At 39.2% G+C, this 10,207-nt stretch overlaps 1 protein-coding gene across 1 annotated transcript in view; it reads left to right on the forward strand.

Moving 5' to 3' along the window:
* LOC125252107 (NACHT, LRR and PYD domains-containing protein 1 homolog) overlaps positions 1 to 9,952 on the forward strand; it is a 32,678-nt gene extending 22,726 nt beyond the window's left edge. The window contains exon 11 of the mRNA XM_048165147.1: positions 9,280 to 9,952. The gene's annotated coding sequence lies outside the window, so the exon portion shown is untranslated. The remainder of the gene's footprint in view (positions 1 to 9,279) is intronic.
* Positions 9,953 to 10,207: the final 255 nt, after the last annotated feature.

A 10,207-nucleotide genomic window follows, 5' to 3' on the forward strand; every position in this document is an offset into this window, starting at 1 on the left:
GTTTTTCGGGACATTCACGCTGAAAACCAATTCTGCCGCTCAGTTTTTTGCCACTCAGTGGACGTGACCGCAGTCGTAACGGTCGACGGTGACGTCACGTGCATACCCTCTATTATAGTTGCGAGCTCAGGGGCGAGGAGCATGAGGAACTAAAGTAGCCGCAGCCTGAATCGGTGCATAGTTAATGATGCCTCAAAATAGGCAATCAAAAAATTAATTAAAAAAAAGAATCTATGGGGTATTTTGAGCTGAAACTTCACAGACACATTCAGGGGACACCTTAGACTTATATTACATCTTGTAAAAAAAACATTCGATGGCACCTTTAACACAAAGAATGCACCAGTAACAGTGTGAACTGTAATATGACACCAACCAGTGATTTATTTATTTTTTTTAATGATTTGTACATTTCCATTTGAATATTGTATATTAAATGTACAAGCTTTCATTGCAACAACATATAATCATAGTGTTGTAGGGGAATTTTACAGTTAAAGACCAGATATGTTGAATAAAGACCCGGGGGCGTATTACAGAAAATTTCTATCTTCGGTCTTAACTTAAGATACGAAAAGGGTCATTCTACAGAAATGTTTACTTTTGTATGACAAAATGTCATAAAATGTATTTCTTTTTCTAACATTTAAACTTATACCACATTATTATTATTACACTTTGACTTTATGAATACACATAAATGACAGCTTAATGATTTTTTTGTGCATTTATTTAAAGACCGCATGCACCAATTTTTTGTCACTGGTGTTACCATACTTCTCTGGCATTTTTAAACGTTTTTATGAAATATTATTTCTCAATTTTTTCAGCACATGCAGTCAGAGTTACAGAATAATAATGATAATGCAAAAAATAAGGAGATTATGTGTTTTTTTTATTTCAATCAGGTTAGTTAAAAGTGTGATTGAATGATTTTAATTCAATTGCGCAACCATGTATTTGCTATAACAATGAAAATATTTGAAAAAAAGTTATAAACAAGTAATGATGCAATCCTTGACATCTTAATTCTTGAGTGTAGCAGAATTCAATGAATGTTTAATTATCATGTCACATATGACAATTTAATGTGACAGACAAAAAACAGTAACACCAGTGACGCAATGAATCACCAGTGACGTACACATAGGACCAAAGATCCTTAATTTTTCAACTACAGTTAAGTAGATGAGACTACATTTTTACATCTGGTATACAATCAAATACTATCATTGACATTGAATGTAGTCAGTAAAAGTTCATAAACACATAAAATACACTGTCTTTGTGTAAAGTCGTTGCACTGAATTTAGCCAAATACCCTTAATTTAGCCATATCTGCCCAAAGGAGGATTAACAATGAGAAAGAAAAGTTATAATCATGTAATCTTAGTGCTATTTTATGCAAAAGATCTTAATGAATAACTTTAAATAAAGTTTATCTGTAAACGGGTAACACCAGTGACAGTTTTCATGAAAAATACATTTTACAAAATGTCTGCTGCAAGGTATCAATCCACATGTTGTCAATCATGATATATTCACTAAATTAAGTAATTTAATCCATTTGTATTCTAGTTTTTTTTTAATTACCTAGCAATAAAGTAGGTCATACCAGTGACTTCAACTAAAAGCTTCATATGAAATTATGATTTTCTAATTAAAATTTCTGATAACTGAAAAGAGATGGACTTTCCATTGGCCTTTCTTCATTAATCTTCAGGAAATAGGAAGAAGGAAGCCAAGAGATGTCATCAGTGTAATTTTTTTATTTCAAAATAAGGGATTTTTGTTAAAGGTAACACCAGTGACACAACACCAGGGGACCACTGCATTCATTATATATTTTATAATATTTATTCAGCATTTGTTTTTTTTATGTCATTTACACAATATATTTGATAGTGATGTACACATTATTGTATTTGAAATGGTAGAAAAAAACTGTTTCTGAGCTCAAAATAAAGCACTTTCCCTCTGTACGTGACTGTGGGGACGAGCACTTCTGTGGTGTTCGGAAATTTTTATAATTAAATAAAAAAAACAATATTGCCACATGATGGCTCAAGAAGGTTAAATTGTTCAAATAACATATTGTTTTATATTAAAATATATATAAAAATTTTAATCCTATAGTGTTTTTCAAGTGTAATATTTCTGTAAAGTCTAGGGACAGAAAAGTGGACGTTTGTAGAATGACCCATAAGTTAATTTAGGATTTTTCACAGAATCGTATTACAGAAGCAAATCTTAACTTGATTTAGGATTCTTATCCTATCTTAGAAAATCTCATCTTATCTGTAGTTAGGAAATCAAACCGCTCCATCGAGTTCGGTAATCAACTGTCAGATCTGTTACCAAGCAACCAAAGACGCGCAAACTGCTTCTGAGGTAACATCGAGTGTTCGACGTTGAAAGCAAGTTTGCGAAAGGTTGGTATCTCGTGAACACCTTTACACAATCACACATTAAAAAGTGGTATAAAAATATTTAAATTCTGAATATAATTTTGTCAGTGTGTTAATGTCGACCCGAGAAGCGATTGCTACTTTATAAAGTTAACTAGTCGCAAGTTTGAAGTAAAATGCACTTGGGTTGTCGATGTCAAAACACTATATAAGCTGTGGTTCAAATATTAAATAATGTTATGTCATTAGTTTACTCTTACACTGAATGTTTGCTGCTTCAATCCAGATGAGTAGGCTATTGTATAGGGCAAATTTAGTATAGGGTGTGAAAATTGTACAGCTGTGGTATTTCTATAGGGTGTGAATTCTGTATAGAAGATGTGTACGTTAGATTTTTGAAAAGCTGGGTAACACTTTAGAATAATGGTCCGTCATTAATAAGTAATTATGCATGAAATAATGCAGGACTAATGAGTAGTTCTACATTAAAACTTCAGCTACTTCTATTAACTAATATAGAAACAAGCTTAACTAATCAGTAAGTAATATCAAATTTAGAAGATAGTTCCTTATGTCACAGACACGTCAGGTTCCACCTCCCTTCAATACCCACGCACTCAATCATCAGCACTGCAATCACCAACACCTCAAAAACCCCACACTCACACACAGTCACTGTCCGGTCTCGTTTGTACTGCAAATACATGTGTACTTACCTCAAGAACTCCTACTCTATACTTACCTGTCTCCAAAGTCTCCAGTGTCTCCAGTATTCCTCGTGTGCTTCTCCAACTGTGTGTGAGTGTTCCCTGTCTCCAGTCTCTGGCGTGTTCATCCATCTTCATTCTACGATCAACGAAAAGGACAGTATTATTATTCTGCCATCTACTCTGCTTCAGTAATTGCCATATACTCACCCATTTCTCTGCTGATATCAATAAATATACCATACTTGCTTTTACATCTGCCTCCGAGCCGTCTCTGTTGTAACAGAAGACCGGACCATAACAACAGGATATCAGCATGAGTTAAGCGGACCCGTTTCAAGAGCTCGTGGACGCTTTGCGCCGAGCACTCACCCCACAACCAACGTCACCATCACCTGCTGCCGCTTCCGCATCCACTTCTTCCACTCCTCCACCTGCGATTCACGCCAGTCCCATGGCCAAGCCAGCGCCCTACTCAGGATCGGCGGAGGATTGCAGCGGATTCCTCCTGCAATGTGAGTTGGTCCTGGAGATGCAACCGCATCTCTACCCCACTGATACTGCAAAAATAGCGTTTATCATTTCTCAACTGCAAGGAAAGGCTCTTCACTGGGCAGAGACCCAGAAAGGTTCCGTGGTCAAATCATATGCCTCCTTCGTCGCCCATTTCCGTGAGGTCTTTGGTAAACCCCTGGCTGATTCATCTATCGGTGAGAAACTCTATAATTTAAAACAAGGATCCAAGTCTGTGAATGATTATGCCTTGCAGTTCAGAACGCTAGAAGGCTGACCCTGAATCTATGTCTCTATTGCGGTGCTCCTGGGCATGTAATCTCCGCATGCCCAATTCGTCCTCCTCGACCAATGGTGAGTGCCATCATTCCCTCCATTAAGAAGATGAAACCACTCACTACTGTTGTAAACCTTACTGCTGTTGATGTATCTGTTCCAGTGGTGGCGCTCCTCGATTCAGGGTCAGCAGGAAACTTCATCTCCGGCTCCCTCTGTCGACAACTCAAACTCAAAACCTCGCCCTCTCCGACTATCTATCAAGTCCACTCCATCACGGGCAAACCCCTGAACCGTAAGAAGATCAGCCGCTGTGTGGGACCCCTTCATCTTCGTGGGTATTCTACATGTTGAGGACATCCATCTGCTGGTTCTGGAGGATTCCACCGCTGACGTGGTTCTAGGGCGCCCGTGGCTCGAACAGCACAGCCCTACCATCTCCTGGCGCATGGGCGAGATCCTGAAGTGGGGCGAACACTGCTTTTCCAATTGTTTCTCTGAGTTTCCAGTTCTCAAATCTCCACGTTCCAAGAAGATCTCCATCTGCACAACTTCCATCGAAAGCCCCGTAGAGAAACGTTCTGTGGACATTCCATCCTGTTACGCCCCCTTCAGTGGCGTCTTCTGCCCGCAACAAGCCTCCAAGCTACCTCCACACCGGCCATGGGACTATGCCATTGATCTGTTACCGGGTGAGCCAGTGCCTAGGGGAAGGATCTACCCCCTGTCAGTGCCGGAGGAGAAGGCCATGGAGGAATATATCGAAGAGGCCCTTAACCAAGGATACATCCGCCCGTCTACTTCCCCTGCTGCCTCAAGCTTCTTCTTCGTGGCAAAAAAGGACGGAGGCTTGCGGCCCTGTATCGATTATCGCTCCCTTAACAAAATCACAGTCAAGTTCCAGTATCCACTTCCCCTCGTCCCAGCGGCCCTGTAACATCTCCGTGGTGCCACTGTGTTCACAATGCTGGACCTCCGCAGCGCGTACAACCTCATCCGGATACGCGAGGGGGACGAGTGGAAGACCGCCTTCGTCACGCCCACCGTCCATTACGAATACTTGGTCATGCCGTATGGCCTGGTCAACGCCCCCTCCGTATTCCAGGATTTCATTCATGAGGTGCTCCGGGAGTTCCTCCACAAGTTTGTACTGGTGTATATAGATGACATCCTTATATACTCCCGGAGCCTGGCCGAACATCACCACCACGTTGCGGAGATCCTCCAACGCTTACGGCAATTCCATCTATTCCTCAAGGCAGAAAAGTGCTCCTTTCACCAGCCCTCAGTCCACTTCCTAGGATACATCATAGATCGCAGTGGCATCCGGATGGACGAGGGGAAGGTAGAAGCCATCAAATCCTGGCCCATTCCCACAACCATCAAAGAACTCCAACGTTTCCTAGGTTTCGCCAATTTCTACCGCCGCTGTATTTAAAGTTTTTTTTTATTTTTTTTATTATTATTATTATTTGTTATTTGTCATGTTCTTTTCTCAGATTGAGCTCCCTGACAATCTGACAGAAATGTCTTGTTGTGGCTCAAAAATGGGTTAAATACATGTGGTTCATGTATGTCTTCTTTAGTCTGTTGGCTCTATAGGTTTTTACTGGCACACGTCACTTACACATTTTGCACTTACTGCAGAGTGTTGAGACTGTTTACATGTTTGTGCCCATATGTACATTTTATGTACTGGTTTTATTTTTGAATGAATATTTTCTAAAATTGTATCATGTTTTTGTTAAGTTATATTATTTCACAATACTTTTTCTGACCATTTTGAATCTTGCCCCTGACAAATAACCCAAATTACAAAAAAAGACTAAAACTAACACTAAAACTAAACTAAAACTAAGCATTTTCAAAAAATAAAAACTAAACTAAACTAGCAAACCCACTTTAAAAACTAAACTGAATTTGAAAACAAAAAGTCACAACGAAATAAAAAAAAAAAACTAATGAAAAATCCAAAACTATAATAACCTTGGTTGTAACTCAGGCATACAATGTTGGATCTGCCCCAAACTTCACAAGTTTTATTAGAGTCCTGGCCTGAAGACATCTATATGCCAATATTCAGTTGCAGTCATAGCGCCACCTGCCAGCAACAGGAAATGGCATGTTTTACACTGTGATTAACTCCTCAAAGACATTTAATAATAACAACATCATATATGGTCAGTCTAATCTTAAGGGCTTAACGACATTTAATTGCAAAGATCTTGAGTTTTCGTTAAAGGGCGTGTCCGTGGCGGACTGACAAATTCTGATGTTTCACCATGAATGATGAAGCTGATGTAACTCAAGCATACAATGTCCGATCTGCTCCAAACTTCACATGTGTGATGAGAGTCCTGGCCTAAAGACATCTATTTGACAATATTCAGTTAGTCATAGCGCCACCTGCTGGCAACAGGAAATGGTATGCTTTACACTTTAGTTCACTCTCAGAAAAACATTTTAATATGCCATGATGTACCAAACATGCGATTATGCGATTAAAGCCAAGAAACAGGAAGTTCTAGTAACTCAGGCATACAATGTCCGATCTGCTCCAAACTTCACATGTTTGATAATAGTCCTGGCCTGAGGACATCTACATGGCAATATTCGGTTACGGTCAAAGTGCCACCTGTTGGCAGCAGGAAGTGTGGCACTTTGAAATGACTTGGCTATATTTCTCCTGTATTTACTCGCTTGCATCCATGCCACCCACTGTTCACTGTTTTCCTGTTGCCAACGGGTGGCGGTTAGCCCGAGTGCGAGGGCCCTTTCATCGCTGCTTGCAGCTTTAATTACATTATTAAAACCATACATTTTGATCAGAATAAAGAAGCGATCATCCATATTCAGGACACAAATTAGCCAGTGACCATTGTTGCTAAATATAGATGTCACTACTTTACCAGGTGAGTTACAAAACAAAATAGCTACACCTGCTGATCTTGTGGACCCATGATCAAATATAATTTTGTCTCCCCATTGGTTTATCCTCTGGTTTTGAATGCGTTTTTTGCAACAAAATAAAGTGTGCTTTTTCGCCCTTACAAAAGTCGAAAAGGTGTTCTCTCTTAAGCCCCTAGCATTAAGTGAAATACAAGAAAAATTTTTTTTATTCATAACAAACAACTAGCAACCGCCAGTAAATGTGCAACAGACTTAGTTTTGAAGATAATCAACAAAGAAGCCCAAACAGGCATGGTCCCTACAATTAGCAACAAATGCGGATAAACCATCCAAACATATCTTGGACTTCAAAGTTCAAGTCAAAAGGCCTTTTCTAACCTTAAACACAAGGCCCTTAATCATGTACCTTGTGTGCTCTCCAGTAATTCTCTGTCTGTTGATGTATCCAGCACCACTTCTGTAATATGCACGCTTTCCAGCATCTCTTGCTTCTTTTATCTTTGGCCACAGAGCAGCTCTGGTTTTTCTGTCAGCTTTGCAGCTTTGCAGAGGTCTTCGATGAAGCTGATGCGTAGCTCTTTGCAAATCGCATGATCCTTGGTCATTCTCTACAGCGCGTCTTGGTGTAATCTCTGAGTAAACTGAATGATGATGTGCCTTGTTTTGTTTTCTTCACGTCTCCCTGTACGATGAACTGAGTCGACAATGTGGTTGATGTTCAAGGACCACAAAGAGGAGATTTTCACCAGTAAATCAGCGACCGCTTCATGTATATCTTCACCTTCCTTTTCTTTTAGTCCACGAATCCGAAGATTCCACCGGCGTTTGTATCGCTCAAGCTCTAAGACACGTTGCATCAGCTCTGCTTCTATTCATAGAATCTGGGACAGGCCTAGAGAGCTCAAGACATACAACGCACCCGGTCCGCCATCTTGCCCGGAATCAGTTGCACACAAAGTTAACTATGTCCTATGACAAGACCCCTGTTCCAAGATGGTGGCAGTTTTGACATGGCGACATCTAGTGTATATATTTATGCTGAGGTAAACCTAAAATCAAAATGGAGAAACAACAGTGCGCTTTTAATTCCAATGCGGCACAGACTCAAAGTTTCGTTGAAAAGGTAACGTTAATGTGATGAGCAGGGCGGGCGAGAGCCGTGAGAGAACGGCGGTGCAATGCGCAGCTGACACTCATCATCACTCGTGCCACCGGCCTCGCGCCGTTCTCTCACGGCTCTTGCCTGCCCTGCTCGTCACACTTAAAGCCTGTTTTATTCAGCAAGTTTTCACCTTCGCTCACTCTCGAAGATAAGGAAATATTTTATCATTAAATTGCAGCACATCTTCTGGGTCCTCCAAAAGTCTCTCCACTATTAAACGTCACTCCTCTTTGTCTTGTATAATTAATAAATGTAACGGGGCTTTTGCACTGTGATTTTTACCATTGGATTTCAAATAGGTTTGAAGTTAGGACACAAGTGGGGTTGTCCTAAAGTAAAGACAGCTTTTAGTATTTTTTTTGTCGAGTTAGGATGCTTCTGTAATACTCGTTTCCTATCCATAGTTAAGATACGATTATGCACTTAAGAAATGTCATTCTGTGATAGCTTTTGTCCTAAATGAGGTCCTAACTGAAATGATGGTTACCAAACAGGTAAGATAGGATTCTCAAGTTAAGATCTTTCTGTAATATGCCCCCTGGAGTCAGAGTTTAAAAAAATTAAATAAATTTAAGAATAATTTGCAGTTTCATCAGCAGAAGCCAGCTTCAAGTCTCACAAGGAGTTCGTAGGCCGCTCTGCGTACATTCACATTTCCACAATAATTATACTCTAACAGAGTCAACTAACTATGTCATTACTTCAGGTTGAATGATTCTGATTGGCTAAGAAAAATAGACAAATTTGGTAATCTACCACACATGGACAGATAGTCAGAAGCATATCTCCCTTTGTCACGATGCTGAAAAGGGGACCCTGTATTTAGGTACTGGATGTCCTATTGGGGTCATGACATGGTGTCTGCTGGTCTCAAGCAGAATGCCAGTTTATCCACCAGTACAAAGTACCTGCACAGAACACTTAGCGCACATACACAGATACACGTTTCACAGCTTCTTCAAGGCTGAAGTTGATCTGAGCTCTGCTCTGAGCAGGAAACTTTCCCTAAACATACTGATCACATGTTCTTTTCTCTCAGTGAGAGGTACAGACAATATTCAAAATTATTTTCTAGTGTTTGAAAAGGAAAAGAAATGTTTTAACATACGTTGAAGAAGTCATTCAAATAATTTAATAGAAAGATAAATGTTGGTTAATAACTTAAAAGATATATATTGAAGCATCAGTGGATTCCAGAATCCATCCCTTCAGTGAGCAGTGTGGATCTAACCTACTGCTCAGCTTTGTGTTTTTATTTCTACATGTTTTATTGTTTTATCTCTTGTCTCTCTCTCTTTCTAAGGCCCTTGATTTGGGACTAATGGTCCAGCTTGATAACTAGGAGAAAACTGCCAAAGCAGCATCTTTACCTGGAGCTGAGGATGGGAATAAAGACATCAACCAACAATATCTAAAATCAATTAGGTGTGTTGTAATAGTAATAATCATGTGTCTCTTTATTTCTGTATTGCGTGTTACAATTCATATTGTTTCAAAGCATCTTTACAGAGTTTTATATTGATGCTTAATTGCATGTAACAGTTTAGATCTGAATGATTGTAGTTTATATATGAAGACAATATTAACATATCAAGCATTTGAGATTTGCTTTATAGTGTGACCATGTGAGATTATTGTATGTATGTATGCTGAAAAAAAAATTGTATATAGTATATGAGGTTTTATGTGACGACATGGAGAATTATGAATCTGTAAGGTTTTGTATGATTTATAATAATTTGGTGTACTGACAATCCTGTCAAATACTATTTGATGATATTCATCACTGCCACAGATAAATGATATGTATTAATAACAGGGTTTAAGATTTTGGTCACCCACCTCTAGTTTAACGAAAGGCATTTTACAAAATATCTCTAGTCCTCTAGTGTGCAAGCTAAAGGTGACTGTGGGAAGGAATGAAAAACTCCATTTGATGTTGGATAATGAATAAAAACTTGGAAGAACACAGGCTACACCAAGAGACTTCACTGTTGGTGCCTTTTAGAAGAGCCGTATTATAATCTGCAATTCATGTGTTTTGATTTCACAGTATTGAGACTAAAACACAAACTAGGAGAAGGTGGGGTACCACTTCCAGGAACAGTACACCAAAAAATGAAAAAATGTCATTTACACACTCATTTCAAACCTGTATGACTTTATTCTGTGGTTTACAAACAATTTTTTAAACTCTTTCCTCGCCAGCGTTTCTTTAAAAAAAAAGTTGC

This window comes from Megalobrama amblycephala, linkage group LG18 (genome assembly GCF_018812025.1).
Source record: "Megalobrama amblycephala isolate DHTTF-2021 linkage group LG18, ASM1881202v1, whole genome shotgun sequence".
NCBI classification, from domain to species: Eukaryota; Metazoa; Chordata; class Actinopteri; order Cypriniformes; family Xenocyprididae; genus Megalobrama; species Megalobrama amblycephala.